Source organism: Octopus sinensis, linkage group LG12 (genome assembly GCF_006345805.1).
Source record: "Octopus sinensis linkage group LG12, ASM634580v1, whole genome shotgun sequence".
Lineage (NCBI taxonomy): Eukaryota > Metazoa > Mollusca > Cephalopoda > Octopoda > Octopodidae > Octopus > Octopus sinensis.
Genome location: NC_043008.1, coordinates 66,369,590 through 66,394,411, shown reverse-complemented (window position 1 = coordinate 66,394,411; position 24,822 = coordinate 66,369,590). Strand labels below are relative to the sequence as shown.

General features: G+C 35.7%; 1 protein-coding gene across 3 annotated transcripts in view; it reads right to left on the bottom strand.

Annotated features, from left to right (window-relative positions):
- The window catches only part of LOC115217861 (death-associated protein kinase 1), a 337,561-nt gene that overhangs the window by 277,215 nt on the left and 35,524 nt on the right, over positions 1 to 24,822 (bottom strand). The window lies entirely within an intron of this gene.

Sequence of the window (24,822 nt, the reverse complement as noted above, 5' to 3'; positions counted from 1 at the left end):
ACTTCTATGAAAAGCAGGACAAATATCTATTTGCTTAAGGAAAAGAAACAGATACATATACATATATACACATACATATATGCATTTATACATACACACAATCATATTTATATATATTTATATATACACACACATATATATGTAAATACTTAGAGTGGGGAACAGGGGTATATCTAGTAAAAGAGGCAGCAAACAGGGGTGTATTTACATTTGACGGATATTTATTTCTATAAAAAGGAGCATATTCTTTTATAGCAACTAGGAGAAAGAGAAACAGTCACATATATATATGGTTATATCTTTTTTCCATGCTGGCATGAGTTGGATGGTTTGACCAGAACTACTAAAGCCAGGGACCACATCAGGTTCCATTGTCTGTTCTAGTATGATTTCTATGGCTGGCTTCCTTTCCTAATACCAACCATTTCACAGAGTGTAGTACTGGATGCTTTTTATGTGGCACTAGCACTGGTATCAGTTCTGCTGTGAATGGGTCTAGTCGAAAGACACCTGTTGTTATGTCCTGTTATTTATATTTGTGTAACTTTCTCCATTTTTTCCCCATCCTTGTTTTCGTATACATTCGCTTTCTTCCAAGGAATCTAATGCTCTTAGCTTAGTTTCTCCTTGGGGCTGGCCAGATTGGAGCAATCTCAAGTATAACCAACCGAAATTGCAAAGATAATCTGGAACTTGAATGAGGAAAGAAAACTCCGAATGATCCGTCCTTGTTTTCTTTGTATTGTCATTCTGGATGATTTGTTGTCCCTTTCTTGTATCACCTAACCGCCTGGATGTTTTGTGTTCTTGTCCCATTTTGTGTATGTGTATATATATATATATATATATATATATATGCATCACCATGGTGGTGAAGAATAGGGAGATGTTTACTTATAGAGACAATGAGCCAAACAAATTATATGTAGAGGATTTAGAAATGTTAACAGATACAAAAAGGATATAAAAGCAATATCAAACATAAACTAAAGAGAAAACAGAGGTGATATCAGATATGCAGAAGTATATGAGTAATATCAGATATAAAGAGAATGTAGAAGTGATATCATTAGATGTGTCAAAGACTTAAGAGTGATATTATCAATACCTAGAGGAAGTAAAAGTGATATTTACACGTGTAGAAAGAAGACAAAGGTGAGAATGGTTAGTGTAATGTGTTGATAGTGTACAAAGTGTCTTCATATGGAGTCTTGTATAGTGTGGTTTTGAGATGAGCAAAAGAAAAGACTTAATAATAGCTGACATCTTTTATATATTTCTGACAACAGAAATTGTAAAGAAAATGAAGAAAAAGGAACAGTAACCATGTCAACAAGCTGTTGAGATAACAACTAGAATATCAAGGAGCATTTATCTATCTGATTATTTTGGCCTTCCAGAAAAAGCAACAAAATCTCTCTCAAATCACACACTCAATCATTTTAGAAAATTATAGAAAGGAAAAGTGAGGTGCAGGAGTGGCTGTGTGGTAAGTAGCTTGCTAACCAACCACATGGTTCCAGGTTCAGTCCCACTGTGTGGCATCTTGGGCAAGTGTCTTCTGCTATAGCCCCAGGCCGACCAATGCCTTGTGAGTGGATTTGGTAGACGGAAACTGAAAGAAGCCTGTCGTATATATGTACATATATGTATATGTATGTGTGTGTTTGTGTGTCTGTGTTTGTCCCCCTAGCATTGCTTGACAACCGATGCTGGTGTGTTTACATCCCCCGTTACTTAGCAGTTCGGCAAAAGATACCGATAGAATAAGTACTGGGCTTACAAAAGAATAAGTCCCGGGGTCGAGTTGCTCGATTAAAGGCGGTGCTCCAGCATGGCCACAGTCAAATGACTGAAACAAGTAAAAGAGTAAAAGAGATATACTGAAAGAGTTGTGGAAAAGATTGGAGGTCACGGTTTGAACACTTTTGGCTGCAAGTCTGCTCAGTCAGGCGTAGCCTTGGGCTCAATGACAATTGCTGCAAAAAATAACAGTGCATCAACTGCAGAACAACAAGAGAAAATACAAAAAAAAAAACTAGGGAGGTGGAGGGAATGAGTTGATAAAAACATCAAACTGGGAAATGGATTAGATTTGGAGTAGATAATTATTCCTAATTAGTAATGAAATAACTACAACAAATGGATTAATGAGGATTAAAGAGAGATTAGTTTAGATTATACTGATTGCCCACTCAATAGATCTCGTATATCTTCTAGAATGATTTTCAATGTAAAACTGTAGGAATGTGATGGGTTGACAGTTAAGGGATGAATAAAACTGTCACAAGTTCAAACACGCTCTAAGTCAGTAACTCTGACCGAACAGATCTATGATTAAAATGTATTCCAGCCCAAGACCATCCATGTAGATTTATTGATCTTTTTTTTTGTTTTATAGGGATAAGTGTAGGCATGGATGTATGGTTAAGGAGATTGCTTCCAAACCACATATTTTTGGGGTTCAATCCCACAGAGTGAACTCTTAGGCACTGTCTGTTCACTATAACTCCATGCTGACCAAAATCTTGTGAGTGAATTAGGTAAGCAGAAACTGAAAGAAGCCCTCTGTGTGTGTGTGTGTGTGTGTGTGTGTGTGTGTATAATATTAATATAAACAGCAGTTTGCAATGTTTCACCAAAAAAGAATAATAATTGTCACTAAATATGACTAGGGTGTTAGAAAACATCTACATTGCTAGAAATAAGAGCTAAACTGCTCTAATGCTGTTCACTATATATTTCTCTGGGTTCACCACATCTTATAGTGGAAACAGCTGTAAGCCAATGAATTTCATAAGGTAATTGTTTATTCCTTAGTCATCTCTTTTTCTTATACAATTCAAACAAATGAACAATAAAACTAATAATAACACACAACAGGAGGATATGCACAAGGAACATATTTCTTGGAAATAGGTGAATATGGATGACAGGAATGGCAACTGGCCATGGAAAATCTGCCTGAATAAACTCCAACCAACCTATGCAAGTATGGAAATATCAATGTTACTATGATAAAGTTGGATAGGGAAAAGCACAGAATTACATTGTTATAAAGTTTACTTCAGAACCACATGGTTCCTGGTTCAATCTCATGATGCACAACCAAGGGCAAGTGTCTTCCATAGTAGCCTCAGGTTGTTCAATTGAGTGTAATTTGGTTGATAGAAACATGGTCTGTTATTAAGGCGGCGAGCTGGCAGAATTGTTAGCACGCCGGGCGAAGTGCTTAGCGGTATTTCGTCTGCCTTTACGTTCTGAGTTCATATTCCGCCGAGGTCGACTTTGCCTTTCATCCTTTCGGGGTCAATAAATTAAGTACCAGTTACGCACTGAGGTCGATGTAATCGACTTAATCTGTTTGTCTGTCCTTGTTTGTCCCCTCTGTGTTTAGCCCCTTGTGGGTAGTAAAGAAATAAGAAACATGGTATGTCATTATTGCCATTTTAAAATCCAATTTTCTATGCTTGCATGGTTCAGGCAGAATTCAATGGGGCAAATTTTCTACAGTTGGTTGCTCTACCTGTTATTAACCCTCATTGTTTCCAAGCAATAGGTAAGTGTTGGTGACAAGAAGGGCATATGGCTGCAGAAAATATTTCCCTCATGGCTGGATATGTTTTCATGGAAGATTGGAAATGAATGGTGTTGCTTGTATGATGGTGACACTTGTTTACGATTATCATGCAATATCAAAGAAAGGAGAGAGAGAGACACACACACACACATACAAATATATACATGCACATACACACAAGCTTTATATATGCATACATATATGCGTGCCCACACACACAGGTGCACAATCGTGAGGTTGTGAGTTCAAATCCCAGACTAGGCTGTGTGTTGTGTTCTTAAGCAAGACACTTTATTTCACATTATACCAGATCACTCATCTGCAGAAATGAGTTGCAAGCTGTATTGGCCTTTGCCTTTCCCTTGGATAACATTGGTGGCATTAAAAGGCTGAACCTTTCTTGGACTTGTGCCTCAGAGAGAGAACTTTCTAGGTACAATCCCATGGTCATGACCAAAGGGGGTTTTTACCCTTCATTCTAAAGAAGGGAAAGAAGGAAAGACAGGTGCAAAGGAAGGGGGGTGAAAGAAGAGGGTCAGGAATAAAAGAGAAACAAGTAAAAAAAGTAATAAAGACGGGGAGAAAGAAACAAATTAACCAACAAACAAACTGGAAACCAACAGATAAACAAATATAGCTGAAATCACAAAATGGAAGAAAAGTATCTGGCCATGAATGGAAAAAAGTTATAACATTTCTGAGAAAGTACTCAACACTTTTAAATACTAGAATTCTTTTATTGTATAAGAGAATAACAGAAACTTATTCCATTCTGGGAATTTTTTTTCTCTCTTTTATTTGTCTGAACTGATGTTAGTATGTAGACAGCATTACTGCTTTCATTGGATCCTACCCAAGTATTTTAGCTAAAATATAGAAATATTTCTTTAATTCTTTTGTGATGACAGTTCTAACACAGACAGCAGATGGCTTCAGTGTTTCAATGAATTTTCAATATAACTATACATACATATGTACTGATTTCTGTAGTTTTGCTTTCATTGCTTGTTATTTTTTGGCTTTCAAATTTAAGATGGATGATGAGAGCTAATACAAGACATTTTATACATTCATACAAGACATTTTATACATTCAAAATGTAATAAAATGCAACTTAAACTGCATACAACAACTGAACATATGGCATGGTGATTCCAAAAATGTTGTGGTAGAGAGCCTCCCGAGAGATGAGGAAGACCACCAATGATCATCTGTAAGGCCATTATGACCAACTGAAGGCCATTATTGTAAAGGGAACATTAAACCTATGATTGCACACACACATACACATACATATATATTACAGAAAGGTGTCAAAATTATAATGATATCTGGCTGGCAACTAATGAAGGGTTCAGCTTTTCTGTGTCTATTGCTTCTTTTGCTGTATTTTTCTTTTGTGAATTCCGTTGTCATATCTCTATGCCACATTTTTCCTTTTATATATACACACACATATATATCCTTACTGTTATATATATCTATATATATATATACAAATTTCACAAACAAGGCATTGGAACAGCCACTGAAACAGTGTGGGACTGAACCAAAAACCATGTGGTTGCAAAAAGAACTTCAACAAATATCTTCCTACATCATTCATCACTTACGTCTACCATGGACAGCTAACTCACCTACAAATCGAAAAACTCAATTTACCAAGTATGAAACCATCTTTTCACATAAGCAAATCTTAGACATATTCTTACAGATTCTCCTCAAACCACCAACACTTGACTTCATACGTGAATATCTAAAAATAAAAAAGATGATTGAGGATAGAATCTTGATGGACACCCCCTGTACATTATAGTCTTCATTAAAATCCCATCCTAGCATCAACTTAACACTCACAACATGCTTTTCTATATTCTCAGTTACAAAGCTGTGAGTGTAGATTTATCAAGGACTTTCTCTATAAACATAAATACAAGAGTCATTTGTTTTCCAGTGAGAACTTCTCCCGAAGGCATTTTACAAAAGATCTATGTTTGTATGTGTGAGAATTGGCAAGTACTCTCTAAATGAATTCAGACAACTACAAAAAATAGACAAAAGCAAAACAACACCATCACCACCAATACAACTAATTCTACTATTACTACTAAAACTACTAACATCATCATCATCAATATCGTGATCAACAAAGAAAAATCACATACATCAATTACCGAACAACCCCCCAACATAAAATCTTCACACCTACACACATTTCAGTTATTCCCTTGCTACCAATAAACGACAGCTGAAGAAGATTAAGGAACCGAATCTAATGCATACGAGATAATGTTAAACATCAAATACTTTCTTTTACGCAATGTACATAATGCATGGTGATGCAATACAGATGCAACAGAACAAAACATAACATAGATATTGGGGGATTACCAAAAATATCAAAACAGGGTAGTAGCAACACACGACAACCACACAAACACATTGTGTGTATACACATACACACATAGACATGTATACACACACACACACGTGTGCATGCATTGACACACATATATATATATACACACCTGGTGGGCTGTAAAGTTAAGTGGACCTTAATGCAATTCGAAGGGGAGAATCAAGACTACAGAATAACTTAGAGGAATACATAAACAGGCACCCAAAATAGACAACTTGATGTGAGTAACCCTTTTAAGGTTAAATGGCAATGCAAAAAAATTAAGAAAAGAAAAGAAAAAAATTAGGGTGTTATGTCACAGTGACCTTCATTTACACATTTTTACATGAAAACCCCAGCAGAGCGCTGCTGTCACATCTACATTTTAGACAGGAATTCAGCGGTAAAAATAATAAATGCAATATATTTACATATACATATATATATATATATATATATATATATATATGTTTCTTAATCTCTATGCTGAAGCCATAATGAATTATTGTAATGTAACCACTGTTTACTTTCTGATGCGAGGCTACAATTGTATGTTTATTAAAGAGGTGTAGCTTACATTTCAATTGACGTGTATATATATATGTGTATATATATATAAATACATAGTACTAACTGAGGTAGCAAGTTATCCCTGATTATTAAGACAGAACATACACATATATAACAGATACTTATAAAAACCTGAGACACACGAGAGTGAAATTTGAGGGAGATTTGGCTGCAACTTCTTCTACTACTACTACTACTACTACTACTACTACTACTACTACTACTACTACAGCGTCGAGAGAGTAAAAGATACTCCAGTGTTGACTCACATATATACTTTACACATATAAATATTTATATAGATTCACAGACATATAATGGTGGTTTGTAGTGTATGGAAGATGCGGCTGCTATTTCTAGCAGATATCGTAACTAAGTAAAGGTGCCCCTGTTGGCTCAGAGACACCTATATAATTTCATAAGAAAGTAGGGTGAAGTTGCAGCTATTTCTGTCAGAGCCAGAATATATAAAACACAGCTCGAGATACAGATTGCAAATTATATATTTTCTTTTACAGGTTTTCAGTCATTGGACTGCAGCTATGGTGAAGCACCATTTCAAAGGGTTTAGTAGAACAAGTCAGTCCCAGTAATTATTTTCAATCTTATGCTTATTCTATCAACCACTTTTTACTAAGCTACTAAGTTACGGTGACATAAGCATACTAATACTGTTGTAAAGCAGTGTTGGGTGGAGGTGCAATGGCCCAGTGGTTATGGCAGCGGACTCGCGGTTGGAGGATCACAGTTTCGATCTCCAGACTGGGCGTTGTGTGAGTTTATTGAGTGAAAACACCTAAAACTCCACGAGGCTCTGGCAGGGGGTGGTGGCGGCCCCTGTTGCACTCTTTGCCCCAACTTTCTCTCACTCTTTCTTCCTGTATCTTGGGTAACGCTGTGATGGACTGGCCTTCCGTCCAGCTGGGGGGTACACATATGCCACAGAAACCAGGAAACCGGGCCCATGAGCCTGGCTAGGCTTGAAAAGGGCACAGAAATAAAAAATAAAAAAGCAGTGTTGGTGGATGGGCAGAGGTGCAAATGATAAGCATCCACTCAGTTTCTGTCTATCAAATTTACACATATGGCACTGGTTAGCTCACGGTTATAGAATATATTTGTCCAAAGTGCTGTGCAACACAACTGAACCTGAAAATTCTTAATTGCACAGTCGTGCCTGCACCTATATATAATGGACTCTCCTGAAGACACCGTATGAGCATTCAGCTTCTTGCTAAACAACCTGCATAAATGCTTTGTTTATAGTGATCAAATTTTCGTGCCACACATTAGCTCACTCTCTCCATCAAGTCAACATTGAACAGGTGCACTGTGTGCTATGCGTCTGCGGTCAGATGCCTTTCCTGTCACCAACCCTCATCTGTTTTGAAGTCATTTAATATTTTCCATGGCCAGACATGTTTTTGCAGAGTATTGGAAATGAAGGACACTGCTTGTATGACAGTGACACTCATTTACAACTATTACACTATGTGAAACAAAGAGACACAAATATACACACACATATATATAAATAGGGAGAATTCACAAAAAAAAAACCAAAGGATGAAGACAGGTGGTGTAGACAACAAACAAATGTATTAGTATAATGCTTGGGACGTGAAAAAGTTTTTCATGTTTCGAGCCTATGCTCTTCCACAGAAAGGAACACAGAAAGAAACAAGGAGAGAAAAATAAAGAATGTGTAGTGGCTAACGATCTATCATGGCAAATGCTGGACAGAAGGGTCACACAGGAGAGATAGGGAGAAGGGGAGATAATAAAATAGTGGTGATCCCAGAACGAAGGTGTGCGTGTATATATATATATATATACACATACATGCACACACTATGGGCTTCTTTTAGTCTCTCTAGCAAATTCACTCACAAGACTTTGTTCAGCCCAGGACTGATCACTTCTCCATGATGTTATGCAGTGAAACTGAACCCACAACCACATGATTGAGAAGCAAACTTCTTAACCACACAACCAGGTTTGTGCCTCTCATTCAAACTGTATGATATCCAAGCAAGAAAAAATATCCCCTTAAACATGGCTTTAACCTAAGTTAAGAGTTAACAGCAATTTATAAAAGCCTGGAAAGGAATTAATGGATGGTATTGAAAGAAACATAGTTAACAAATCCAAACACTAATAAGAAAATAGTGCTAAAAATAATAAACCAAATTTAATACATTCTATATTAAAACCATGGATTCAATTTATTTGGTTATTAATTTGATTAACAGTGTTTTTAAATAGCATTTGAAATTTGAACTCAAAGTCAAAATTCAATTTGCAAGTAAGAGAAAATTTTAATATTGTAATTTATTAATTTAATATTACAATTTGTTAGCACACCAGGCAAAATGAAGTAAAATTGCTCAGCAGCATTTTGTCTGTCTTTGCATTCTGAGTTCAAATTCTGTTGAGGCCGACTTTGCCTTTTGTTCTTTAGTGGTTGATAAAATTAGTACCAGTTGAGCACTGGGGTCAATGTTATTGACTTAGCTCCTCCTCCAAATTTGCTGGCCTTGTGCCAAAATTTGAAAGCAATATTACAATTTATTTCCTATTTTGTATTTCTTAAAATTTTGATTTGAATTCCACTTTCAGCTTCCAATTTCCATTTGGCTTTGGCTTAATGGGAAGTATCTGTTATATCTATGTTCTATGAAATGTATAAAGGAATTTTGTTTATAAAGGGTTTCTTGGAACAGTTTTTGAAAAAATATTGGATGCTGTGAGATTAAGAAACTTGCATCTGAGTCATTTAGTCTTAGGTTTAATTACGCTATGTGACACTTTCGACAGCTCCAGTCTGACCGAAGCCTTATAAGTAGATTTGGTAGACGGAAACTGAAAGAAGCCTGTTGTATACATATATGTGTATGTGTATGTTTGTGTTTGCGTGTGTAAGTGTGTTTGTATGTGTGTGTGTGTATTTGTGTGTATGTGTATGTGTGTGTATGTATGTGTGCGTGTATGTATGTTTGTGTGTGTGTGCAAGTGCATTTGTGTGTGCTTGTGTGCAAGTGCAAATGAGAGTGTGAGTATCATTGTCATACAAATAATGTTGTTCATCCTTAATCTGTCTCAAAAAACATGAGTTATTCAGATATGGTGCCAACTATGTCCACACAGACGTAATTGGAGATACTAACAAGTCCCAAGTCCCTGCAGTCAGATTGTCTTATGGAGTAGATCAAACCAAAGTAGGAGGGTTTGCCTCCTGAAACTTAGGCTGAAAGAAGGACTGGTGTGGCTGTTGGTTGCAAATTTACACACCAAATAGCGAGGGCAAATACAAATCCTTCCTTGATGAAATCTCTGCAGCTTTAGATGTGCTTGTTCCTTCTCGAGCCATGCTTGGCTCATAAGGGCCGGTTTCCCAGTTTCCTGAGTGTAATTAGGTAAACAGAAACTGTATTGATGTCTGCTGGATGAATTGTACCTATGATTCAAAGATTCAACCTTGTCACATTATATCATGCTCAGGAAGAATCTCAGGTGATTCTACCAGAGAAGCATGTCCAAGGTACATGTGTTTGCAGAATATTCAACCTACTCATGCGTTAGTTCAATCAAAAGGTAACTAATTCAGTCAACTGGACTGAAAGCCAACAGAAACCCTATTAATGTAGTCAAGCCTGAAAGATTTAAAATCTGTGGACCCTATTTCAGAAATGTTAAAGAGCTTGTCATAAGGAGATTTGGTTACTATTCTGATCAGGTCAAAACACTTGCTAGTTTATGTAGTATTGGCGTTCTTGTTGTCATTGTTGTTGTTAGCGGTGGTGGTTAGTAATTGTATAGGAGGGCATAACTTTGGGCAGTAGAATAATTAACAGAAAGCAATCAACACCTGTAATTTTAAAGACAATTAACATGAACAAGGTGCAATTTGGACCTGATTAAAAACAGCTTAATAACAACTATGAGTCTGAATCTATAAGACCAAATTAGTGAGGAATTGGAGATGGTAGTGGCGGTAGTGGAGCTGATGGTACCAATGTGCTAATAATAGTAGTGGTAGAGACAATAGTAGTAGTGGTGGAACAATGAAGACAGTAGCAATACTAAAAAGCAAAATTACTAATATCAACTACATAAATATAAAAAATAAGTTGAATGATAATATATAATATGTGTGTGTATAAATATATATATATATATATATATATACATACAAATATATATATATACATATACACACACACGTACATATATACATACAAATATATATATATACATATATACACACACGTACATATATACATACAAATATATATATATACATATACATACATACATGTACATATATACATACAAATATATATATATACATATACATACATACATACAAATATATATATATATACACACATACATACATACAAATATATATATATATACATACAAATATATATACGTACATACATACATGCAAATATACATACGTACATACATACATACAAATATACATACATACAAATATACATACATACATACATACAAAATATATACATACATACAAATATAATATATATACATATATATATATATATATATATATATACATACATACAAATATATATATATATACATGCATACATATATATATATATATACATGCATACATATATATATATATATAACATACATACAATATATATATATATACATGCATACATATATACATACAAATATATTTATATATATATATACATACATATATACATACAAATATATATATATTATATATATATATATATAGACATAGACACACACACGTATATATATGTACATATACACACACACACAGAATGAATAGAAAGTAGTGTCTATGCACAGCCATACACACATCAGATAGACAGACAGGCAGACGTAGACAGACATAGAGAGACAGATGGATATCATACTTCTTGTCATAAATAAGAAAACAGAAACGAAAGAAGTATAATTGATATTTAGAAAGGGGGTGGATTTGTGGTGAGGCCGGGTGGGTGAGGTGGTTTCTCCTTGAAGGTCTTTGTCCAAAATGGTGAACAGAGAGTATCAAATGTTGAACTTCTGATTATATATATATATATATAGATATATATATAGATATATACACACATACACACACACACAAGCATACATATGTGATGGCAGCTAGTTATAGCTAAAGATAATGTTATCAACCAGCTATTGAAAAGGCTTCCGCCCACTGTACGTGCATACATATATCTGTTTGCATTCTTCTATTCTTTTATTTCAGTCATCTGACTGCGGCCATGCTGAAGCACTGCCTTTAGTCAAACAAATCGACCCCAGGACTTATTCTTTTCATACCTAGTACTTATTCTATCAGACTCTTTTGCTGAACCACTAAGTTAAGGGGACATAAACACACCAACATCAGTTGTCAAGCGATGGTGGGGGGGACAAACACAGACACACACACATATATATATTATATAAGACGGGCTTCTTTCAGTTTCTGTCTACCAAATCCACTTACAAGGCTTTGGTTGGCCTGAAGCTATAGTAGAAGACACTAACCCAAGGTGCCACGCAGTGGAACTGAACTCAGAACCATGTGGTTGGGAAGCAAGCTTCTTCTCACACAGCCACGCCTGTGCTATGTATGTGTGTGTGTGTGTATATATATATATATATATATACAGCAATTCCTCGCCATATCGCAGTTCACCTATCACGGTTAATTATTTAAGCTTACGTCGATTCCTCCGTGGGTGTTGTTTTGCATTTATAATAAATACATACAATTTATAAAAAAATAAAATACAGTACAGTTTTTACTTTGTGGATTTTCACCCATTGCAGGGTGGTTTTGGAACGTAACACCCGTGATAGTTAAGGGATTACTGTATGTGTATATATATATGTATGTGTGTGTGTGTATATATATATATAGGGAGAGGTTACGAAAAAACAAAAGACGAAGACAGGTGGTGTACAAAACAAATAGATGTATTAGTATAACGCTCAGGAATAGAAGAAGTCTTTTACGTTTTGAGCCTACGCTTTTCTACAGAAAGGAACACAGAAAAAAAACAAGGAGAGAAACAAGGAGAGAAAAAAATGTGTGTAGTGGCTAACGATCTATCAAGGCGACTAGTGTGTATATATATATACATATATATACAACTGCATAATTAAATCCTGTCTTGCATTAAATTTCTCTCATTACAGTGTATTATTACTATGCACTATCAATGCAATATCACACAATAAAAGTTATAATCTTTCCGACTACTACCTTCGCAAAGACTAAACAAGCTTATCCTGTCTCTTCATAAGCTCATCTTATTAAGTGCTCAGAATAATTTTTCCATCGTCTTGGCTTAACAGTCCTCATCATTTGTTTTTACTGTTTTGTTCTCCTTGTTCTGTCTTTTACTGTTTTAACTTTTTTATTGCTTTTACTGTTTTGTTCTCACTGTCCTGTTCTTGTTACCACTTTCACCCTCCGCAAAAAAATCCCAAATTTTATTTAATTTGCTTTGCAGGAAGGACTGTTTCAATGAAGTCGTGTCTTGTCCTTACCTTCGAAACGTAGAGTAGATGAAACAGGGACAGCTGAAGAAGGGGATTACTCCTTGTGTTGTATGTCTCGTTTCTCTGTTTTTTTCGTTGTTTGAAAAAAAGGTTGTTTCTATATTTTTGTTTTTATGTTTTCGTTTCTCATTGTGTTCAACGTGTCTTTGATGACCTATACCCATATATGCCTGTATATATACATATATACGTAGGTATGTACATATATGTGTATAAGCATATATTTATATATCATTTATATTATACACACAAACACATACATATATATATCTTTAAAATCTTAAAAAAGTTTCAGCTTCAAGTTGTGGTCTTGCTAAGGCTAGCAAGTTCAGGGCAGGGTGTCAGGTTATTACATCGATCTTCAGGGCTGAACCGGTACTTAATTTATTGACTCCAAAAGAATGAAGGGCTAAGTTAACTTTGGCAGAATTTGAACTCAGAATGTAAAGATAAGCAATATACTGCTAAGCATTTTGCTTGGTACAATAACAATTCTGCCAGCTTTCCATCTTATATAGAAAACAATTATGACAAAGAACATTGTAGGGTAAAGGCATTAGCATGAGTGTTTCAATTTTCTAAGTGGCCACTTGATGTGTGAAAGAGGGATGGGGTGTATGAGTGTGAGTAAGAGATAGAGGGATGGCGAAGGAGTAGAGCTGTTGAAGTTACTACTTTACACACTTGTAGTTCAATGTGTAATACTGTGTCACATTTGGTTAACTACTTTATGCACCATAACATTCAGTGAGTGTTTGGCCAACATCTTTACGTACCCCAATGATTCCTAAACATTTTCGGGCTGCTGCCCTCTTGGCACTCAGGCCACATTCCTAGCAATCTCCACCACTCACCATGACAAACATAGACAACTTTCTGCATCATATTCAAAGCAACTGCATTTCGCAAATAAAACTCAACCTAATTAACCCATTATTTTGTTGTTTTTGCATCCATCACCACCTTTTGGGCCACCCTAATATTGCCCCACTTTTCTTCAATACCTTCCTCCCTTTATCTTCATACTGCCTTCAAGAGAGTTGTACACCCGCTTTAAGAATCACTGATGCACCTTAATACTACACGAGTACATAGCTGACCTCTATGTGTCATAACGTTATTTTCATTCTAATGTTCACTTTTCCAGATCTGCGTGAGTCAAATGCAATTTGTTGAGGCAGATTTTCTATGGCCAAATATCCTTCCTGACACTGACTCATTTGTTTCAAAGGAAAGCTTCTAGCTTGAAACCAATCCAGTTTTATGTACATATCCAGGAATACGACACATCTTAACCCTTTAGCATTTAAACCGGCTATATCCGGCCAAAAGTATTCTGCCTGTTTTATGTTCAAACTGGCCAGATCTGGTCTCTCACACCAACCCTACAATATCGTTTTAAAAATTAACAGCTACCTCATCAAAATCTCATAGCTACAAGATAATGCATGATTAATTCAAAACAATGAGGATAAAAAAGCATTAGTTTTGGCAGAATAATGTGAACACTAAAGGGTTAAGATGATCTTAATAGTCTGAAAAATAATCTTAATTCTAAGTAAACACAGATGAAAAAGCTTGCTTTGTAACCATGTAGTTTGGGGTTCAGTCCCACTGCATAGCATGTCGACTAAGCATCTTCTACTATAGTCTTGGGCCAACCAATCCCTTGAGAGTGAACTTGGTAGATAGAAACTGTGTGAAGCCCTTTGTGTGTGTGTGTGTGTGTGTAACTATGTTCCCACACCACTTGACAACTAACAAGTGTTTGTTTACATCCCTATAACTTAGTATTTCAGCAAAGAGACCGATAGAATAAGTATGGAGCTTAACAAAAAAAAACAAAAAAACAAAAAAAAAAACTGGAGTTCAACTAAAACCCTTAAAGGCAGTACTCCAGCATGGCCATAGTCCAATGACTGAAACCAGTAAGACATAAAAGGATTCATTGTGAGCAAATGTGATAGGTTGAACAGGAGAAGATGCGCGATTACATCTTGTTTGAAGAAGTATTTTTCAGAAAGCCGGATCAACACTTTCCGACAACGGAACTTTCAAATATGAAGTGTGAAGGTGGAACCAACTAGTAAACCAGGATGTGTGTGGTGAGTAGGACTGAAGAGCTTATTCAAGCATATACAGTAACAATGACCACTTGAAACGGGACTGGTACCTTTTGAGTGTCAAGTAAATTCAAACCTTCAGTGCAGTATGCTTTTCTTAGAGGCTTATCTGTACACATAACATTTGTATGACAGTCTTCAGTGTTTCCTAGCTCTTGTCCCATTCTTCACTTCTTTACTGATCAAGTCTGTGATAGTTGTAAACAGGAAGACTTATCTAACCCACACAGATGACACTCAGTAACATTTGTATGCGTGGGTGAAATAAAAACTTGTGGTGTTTGTGCCTTTTCCTGAAATCATTATCCAATGAGAATGAAGAACAGCTTACATATTAGGTTGTCCAGAAAGTTTGTGCCAATTTATAGTAGTTCACCTTTCGACTTATTTTAGAACATGGCTGAGTCCATAAAATAGGATTTGACTACACCTCCATTTAGAGCACAGTTTAAGCTATCTTTGCATGGAAGAAGGTTTATGTTCCTATAACCTGTGTTAATTCTGTAACCCTTTAAAATAGAAGATAAGAAAGTCATTTTCAGCACTTAATGCTTTGGGAACCAGACAAAAATTGTTGCAGCATGGCTGGGATGTGTTACCCCACCCTCCATGTTCACCAGATATTGCTCCTTCAGATTTCCACTTATTCAGGTCTCTGCAGAATAGTCTTAATGGTAAAAATTTCAATTCCTTGGATGACGTAAAAAGATACTTTGATGAATTCTTTGCCATGAAACCATCTCAATTCTGGGGAGAGGGTATTTTCAAGTTAAAGGAAAGATGGAGACGCATTGTGCAACAAAATGGTTCATATTTGATTGATTAAAAATGTAATGGCAAATATTTATTGACCTTTTTCTTTCCTTTAAAAATCGGCACGAACTTTCCAGACAACCCAATACAAAGTCAATTAAAAACTTACCACTGTTCCATCTTGAAGATGGTAGTGATGTTGATAATGTCACTGATGGTGATGATGACAATGAAGATGTAGATGGTGGTGATGGTGACGATGACAACAATAATAAAAATGGTTTCAAAATTTGGCACATGGCCCAGAATTTTTAGGAGGAGGTGAGGTAAGTCAATTACATTGACCTCCAGTGCTCAAATTGTACTTATTATTTTGACCCTGAAAGGATGAAAAGCAAAGTCGACCTCAGTGGAATTTGAACACTTATCGAAAAGAAGTGGAAAAATGTTGCTAAGCATTTAGTCTGGCATGCTAACAATTTTGCCAACTTGCCATAATAACTATCACAGTAATAGAGGTGTTATTATTTAGCCCCAGAAAGGTGGCAAGCTGCCAGAATAGTTAGCATGCTGGACGAAATGCTTAGCGGTATTTCACCTGTTACTGTGTTCTGAGTTCAAATTCCGCTGCGGTCAACTTTGCCTTTCATCCTTTTGGGGTTGATAAATTAAGTACCAGTGAAACACTGGGGTTGATGCAATCAACTATCCCCCACTCCCAAAATTTCAGGCCTTGTGCCTATAGTAGAAAGGATTATTTAGCCCCAGGACAGCTCTGACTGGACAGTCCCATAATCAGAAATGTTCAAGCCTTAATTGTCTTATCTTTTGTACATCCAAGAGTACCTAATATGATATAGCCCATTTTTTTCTTTTTTTAGAGCAGCAAGGTTTTATCTAAGGGAATTTTAGCTGCTATGTCTAACCATGAAGAGGCTCTATCATTTGTTCATAATAAAAACAGTAACCAATATTGAAACTGTTGATGTATAACTCTTTCATCCTTGCTAAAGTGGACATATAACGTTACAGATAGTCAACCAAAAGTCAGAGTACAGGTCAAAGACTAGTAGGAGGGACAGATAAAGATATCCTGAAACAAGGGACCTAGCCTGAGAGTTTGTAAACAGAGTGGACACTGCTTAGCCCTTCAGCACTCAGGTTACTGTCATGTAATACTTATTCACATTGTTGTGTATTAATCATGCATTATCTCATAGCTTCAAAATTTCAACAATATGATTGTTTATTTTTAGAATGACATTGTAGAGAAGGTGTGAAGGGCCAGATATTGCCAGTTTGAATACAAAACATATAGAATATTTTGTTTGACTTCAGTGGAATTTGGACTTAGAGGCAATAACCTATCCAATGCTCTGATGATTGCCAAATGCCAATTCACTATCTTATATTATTCCTGTATTTCTCCAAGGCCAGTATAAACAGCACATATAACATACTAAAGGCAGTTCAATAACAATAGGAGCCTCCCTGCCTGCCTACCAAGCTACATAATGACTAGTTAAAGATAAAAATCATTTGTTTGTTAAACTAATCAAATCAGACAAAAAGTTTAAATTTATTCAAAAGAAAAAAGTAAACAAAAATGAGGAGTTAAATTCAATCAGAATTGGTAAATAGAAGACTGGTTTGGGTTCCATTTTAAATATGACCCAGTTATTCAGATTCTATTAAAAGACAAGAATGGAAATCTTTTACATAGCTTTGAAGAATTATTTCTCTATAGGAATGGAAGAAAAACAAACAAAAAAATCAATATGCTAAAAAAAATGTATAATAAAAGATAAAGAACAGCAGGTGGTATCTTTCTTGGAGAATCTTTTATTTTCTAATAGAAAGGATTAGATAGATGGATAGATATAGTGAGAGAGAGTCAGGGAGAGGAGAGGGAAAAAGGTGAAAGAGAAAGACAGAAAAAGAGCAGTATACAGAGAGAAACAAAGACTGGTAGAGCTAGCATATTTGTTAAAAGTATGATTGGGGGAAAATACCCAGGTACACCCACTGCATGGAAACTAAATAGTAAAATAGATGCAAGTATATTTGATGTAGCAAGGCAAGAACCCAGAACCATGTGGTTGGGAAGCAAGCTTCTTATTACACAGCCACACATGTATATCTGAAATTACTGTTTACAAAATATGAATATATACATGTATAGGACATAGGAATTTTATATATATATCTTTACTGTCAACACCTTAATCATTATCCCTATCCTTAGTATGTGGGTTGGAGAAGTATGCAAATTTTGCATTTTTCCAGTGGGGGGGTAGATTGCTATCACAGAGTCGTCTCTAAAGTGAAGAGAATCGGTTTGATATTTGCAAAGTTTTTTTTTTTCCTTTTGGGTTACGTGATAAAATTTTTGCATATATGTGAGTACATTTGTGTGCATGTATATGCGTGCATGCGCACGTGCAAGAAAGTGAGAGAGAGAGAAAGAATATTTTGTGCCTGAGGATGCATATGTTGATTTTTTTTCTGATAAACAACAACTGCAGCAATAATCGCAACTACAATAATGACTACACCACACCAGATATAACATGACAACAACAACAACAACAAGTGCTGCTGCTGCTGCTACTACTACTACTACTTCTACTACTACAATAACGAATCACAACAAACAGTATTTTAATATATGAGTCTTAAGGAGATGCTAAAACATTCTGCATCACCTGCTGATTTCTATTGTTGTTACATATGCAACGTAGTATCTGCATACTATTATAATGCTCGACCACTCACACATGAATGTGGACAAACAAGCACAAACATATTGTCATGACTGCACATGTACATACATGCACATACATATATATACATATGCGTGTATGTGTGTATGTATATATATATATGTGTGTGTGTGCATGTGTGTGTGTATGTGTATATATATATATATATATATGTGCATATGTGTGTGAATGTGTATGTATATATATATGTGCATGTGTGTGTGTATGTGCATGTATGTATGTATATGTGTATGTGTATATATATATATATGCATGTGTGTGTGTGTATGTGTATATATATACATATATGCATGTGTGTGTGTGTGTATGTATATATATATATGCATGTGTGTGTATGTATGTATGTATATATATATGCATGTGTGTGCATGTATGTATATATATATATATATATATATATATATATATATATATATATTATATATATATGCATGTGTGTGTGTATGTATATATATATATATATATATATATAATATATGTAATATGTGTAGGCTTAGAAGTTTGCCTTCAGGCTACAAGCAATCCTTTTGTGACATCATTCCTTTATCTTTCCAACTACAAAAGGCCATTATTGATAGAATGTATGAGGGTACGCAAATTCTTTCCTGAATATTTCCGCTAACATCAGATTTTATATATTTTTATCTTGACCACTATATCTCTGCTATATTGATATTATAATGAATACACAACAAGATTTGCACTACACTGCATGTATAACCATGCTAGTAGCTTGTAAATATACTGTTAGGTTCAGACTATACTACAGAGAAAACTAAGCTAGCTATTATATTAAGTAGAGAGGTGGATTCACGCTATACTTCATATAAAACTATGTCAGTATTATAGTAAACATACTGCTAGGTTAACACCATACTACACTCGAAAATACAATAGTATTATATACAATATACCGTAAAATTAGCACATACAAAACGGTTCAATACTGTGGTTTCAGGTTTACAAGTCGATGTAGTATATAGTGAGTGTAAACTTTCAAAAATCCTCACTGTCATCCCAAATCCTGTTAGATTTCACATGGAGGTTTTGATCTTCCAAAGATGTCTTGGTGTATAAGTCGACCTACCACTTTTGGTTGTAAATTTTGGTCTACAAAATTTGACTCATATGCAAGAAAATATATTGTATATAAAATTATTCTGTGGTATTAAATATGTTTAAACCACATTACTTCATAAGGAACATAGGGCCAGTTTTCAGGTTTCTCTGGCATATATGTTCCTCCCTGGATGAGACGCCAGTCCATCTCAGCGTTACTCATTTTTGCCTACTGAGTAGACTGGAGCAATGAGAAATGAAGTGTTTTGCTCAAGAATACAATGCATTGCTCGGTCCAGGAATTGAAACCACAATCTTACAATCAGGAGTCCAACATCTTACCCACTAAGCTATGTGCCTCTACTATTGTATTGACCATAATGATGGTGAATTGGCTGAATCATAAGTATGTTGGACAAAATGCCCAGAAATATTTAGTTAAGAACCTTTTACAATCCAGGTTCAAATCCTAACAAGGCCAACTTTGTTTTTTTTCCTCATTTCAGGAGTTAATAAAATAAAATACAAACCAATTGCTGAGACTAGAAGGCAATGAGGTAATGTAACTAACAACAACCCTCATTTACAATTCCAGATGGTTCTTGGACCTCATATTACTGATTTCCTCCACAAAACAGGGGTAATGCCAGCACATCAGAGAAATGAGACCTGCAAGGTGGAGTGGTTGTTGCAGTGAGTGTTGGTGGCCATTCTCCACAACGCCATTACAGTCATTACTGTGGGGTATGGCTGAACACACCATTTGCTCTGGGGTATGTGGCCCATCACCCCTTCCCTCCGCCTTATGCTGCTTTATTCTTACTTTTTCCTTTTCTTTTCCTGTCTTGTCTCTTCTTTTCTTATCTCTCATTTTTCCTGTTCCTTTGTATTTAAAATTGAAACTTTATGCCTATATGTTGCTGATATAACTATATTAGTACTATAATATATACAGCTATGCTAATGCTAGTACACACAAGGCTGTGTGAGTACACAAAGAGCTATGTTAGTACACAACCAAGCTTCACATATCTTTCAAGGTTGAGTGACTAGCTGTTGGAAAAACATCTAAATGTAAAAACAGTCTGGCAATTGAACTTGAACCTTTCATTACCATATTTTATACTCTCTTCTGTAAGCTTTCCTATGTAAAAACAGTTGCTTCAGCAAAAGTCATCTCCGTAAACAAAAAAATATAAGGGGAAAAAGGAAAAAAGTCATGTAACACAGCAGAGGTCATATATGAGTTATTGGTATCTGAAAATATAATATATATATAATGCACACAGGCCCACATAATTTTAAGCTTGCCCACACATACATTCACATGTGCTCACCCTGCTTCACACACACATTCAGATACACCATTCTCACATACATACATGCACTTGTGCACCTTAGTTCACCTGAGTCACCATTGTTATCTCCCTTTCACTCAGCCTCTCTCTTCTGATCTTATCATGTTGAACTGTTAATCCCTGCACATTTTTCTGTTTTTGTTTTTGTTCTCTCTCCATTTCCTTTTCCTTTCAATCCTTTCTGACAAAGTGCGCAGGCTCGAAACGTCAACGACTTTTCCATTCTTCCTGAGTGTCAAACTAATACACTTTCTTGTTCCCTCACCTGTCTTTGTCTTTTTGTAAATTTGAACTATATGATATATGAGTGTGTGTGTGTGTGTGTAATGAAGCATGCAAGTCCTGTGCTGATCTAAAAAGGCATTTAACTATACACAAATCTGTCAAGACAAGCAACACTTGAGGTGAAACATATTTGTATTGTTGGTAAAGCAAATTTCAAACAACTCTCAAGACTCAAAAGCCACTTACTCACTAGAAGTGGTCAAATTTTGAATAGGGGCAGACTACTTCTCTCTCTCATATGTGTGTGTGAGGGGAGATATTAGATAATTTTTCTCACACTTTTATTATCAAGTTAAATAAATGTCCTTTGGAGAATTATTTCTGTTGCAAGCATTCAGGTTAAGTTCATGAGTCTGAGAAAGCAAGATAATGAGTCTGAGAAAGCAAGGTTTCAAGTCTTGCAAGAAGTCATGAGTATAGCTCTTTCACCTCTGACAAAACCCACAACAAAAAAAAAAAAAAGAAAAAAAAGAGTCTCTACAACAAACAAGATAATTTATTTGTATTATCTATAATAAACCAAGAATACATTTGTTTCTCAGATTGTAAATAGGTCTTCTTAAAGAGCCAACTAATTTGGAATCACAATTCTTTAGTTATGTTTTGAATAAACATTACAATTCACAAATTATAGGGTAAGTGTGAGAGGTCAAATCCAGTCAGTTTGAACATAAGACAAATTATTTGGGCTGAATATGGCCCGTTTAATGCCTTAATATTTAAATTGGCCAAATCTAGCCCAAATACTCTACCTGGTTTTTGTTCAAACCAGCTAGATCCTGCCTCTCACACATACCCTACAATGTCATTTGAAAAATAAACAGTCACATCATTGAAATCTCAAAGCTATGAGATAATGCATGATTAATATGAATAAATATGCATTTTATTTGACAGTAATCCGAATGCTATAGGATTAGCCAAGTACTGCAAAGCATTTTGTCTGATACACTAATGGACTGGTAGAATCATTGGAAAAAAAAATATATACTTTGCAGCATTTCTACCAGCACTTTTTACTATGAGTTCAAACCCTACTCAGCTGAACTTCACCTTTCATCCTTTTGATGTAGATAAAGTACCAGTCAAATACTGGGGTTGATTGTATCCAACAAACCCCTTCCACCCAGCACATTGCTGGCCTTGAGGCAAAATCTGTATTAACATTAGTAGTAGTAGTAGTAACAGCAGCAGCAACAGCCATCCAAGAATTTGAACCTGGAGATCTCCACCTCCCAGTGGTGTTGAGCATCAATGAAGAGCCCTCGACTACAACAAGATGACCAAAGTTTTTTTTTCCAAGGTCTGGGGTCTCCTGCCCCTAAGCCCTGGACCATCACCTAATCACCCTTACCCGTCTTGTTGCTTAACAACAACAACAACAACAGCAGCAGCAATATATAGTAACACACACACACACACACATGCATTCTTCCACAATATTTTGCATCTGCAACAACTGTAATTATTGCTAATTCTGATTGTTACAAACACTACATCCTCTGAAACATTCTACAATTACTACTACTACCACCACCACCACCACCACCACCACTACTACTACTACTACTACTGCCACCACTACTACTACAAAAATTATTGTTGCACACACACGCATGCATGATAATCTGCATCTGCAAATACATACTGCTATAATAAGTAAGATGACTGATGCACTTTCAGCTATTTTGTCTTGATTTAATCTGTCTTTTTCTTCTTAAAGAAAACCTCATGCATTTGCTCTCACTATGCAATGCTATTGCTGCACATGTTCTGTTACTGCTGTTGCAGTTGCAGCTGTTATTACTGTTGCTTTACACTGTTGAGAGTGGTGTCGTGGAGGAAACTGATCTGCCAATTTCAGGAACTCTTGGAGTGAATACTCACACTGGAGCCTATTAACTCTTTTGATCTCCTCTAGTTCTTTTATACAGAACGTCCTGTTTTACAGTTTGCATCTACATTTAAACTTTCTAACACAATTTCATAAGAACATATCAGTAAGTTATGTTCAAAACATCCTCTTAATGAACGAAGAAGTTACTTTGTTAATTCATTTCTTTGAATGTTTTATGTCGTTTTTTCCGATCTAGCATGGGTTAGATGAATATATCAATGCAACATTATTTTACAGTCGAATGCCCTTCCTGTCTCTAACCTGTACCCATTTTGCAAGTAAGAGATTGTTTTTATTTCACAGGTCATCAAAGGTGTGAAGTGAGCAGACAATCCCCTGACAGGAGAAATTACCAACAAACAACACTTGTAGCTCATGATGTTTGTAGAGAGAAAATGTAAGCAAACACACACAAACCCATATACATAAAACAACAATGATATATATATATATCAGGTGCAGGCATGGCTGTATAGTTAAGACATTTGCTTCCTGGGCACATGTTTTTGGGTTCAATCCCACAGCCTGGTACCTTGGGTAAGAGAGTCTTCTATGAAAGCCCTGGGCTGACAGAGCTTTGTAAGTAGATTTGTACACACAAACTGATAGAAGCCTGTTGTGTGTGTGTCTGTGTATCTGTACGTATGTACATATGTATGTATGTATGTATGTATGTATGCATGCATATATGTGTGAGTATGTTTGTGTCCCCTCGTCTTAACATTGCATAATAGTTGTAAATGAGTGTCACTGTCATACAAGCAGTGTCATTTATTTCCAATGTTCTGTGTAAATATGTCTGGTCATAGAGAAGTATTCTCTTCCTTGGAAAAAGGTGAGGATTGGCAACAAGAAGGGTATCCAGTCACAGAAAATTTGCCTCAATAAACTCTCAGACCCATGCAAGTATGGAAAGGAGGACATTAAAACAATCATCTCTCTCTCTCTCTCTCTCTCTCACACACACACAGAATTGAAGCATCATTCTGTTACTACTCTGAATTTACTCATTTCTTCATAAATATTTGAGAATAGAAATGAGGGTAACTCAAACTCTATTGTGTTATATAGTTGCATAATGTTTCCCCTACTGCTAACATAGTCATGAGAGCAACCATTGCCACTCTCATTGATACTGAGTTACTAAGACAAAGGACATAACTACATGGGCCTCAGTCTGTCCAGCTAACACCAGCTGTTCTACAATCCTACAAATTAAGAAACCAGCAATATATGACAACCATTTCAGGCTCTTTGGACATTTGTCCAGCAAAGAAGAAACACCCAGCTGTTTAACCCTTTAGTGATCAGATTAACCTTCAAATATAATATTTGTTTATTTATATTGTTTTGAAATAATCAAGCTTATCTTGTAGTTTAGAGACTTTGCTGATGTGATTGTTTTATATTAGAATGACATTGTAGAGTTGAGGTGAGAGGCCGGAT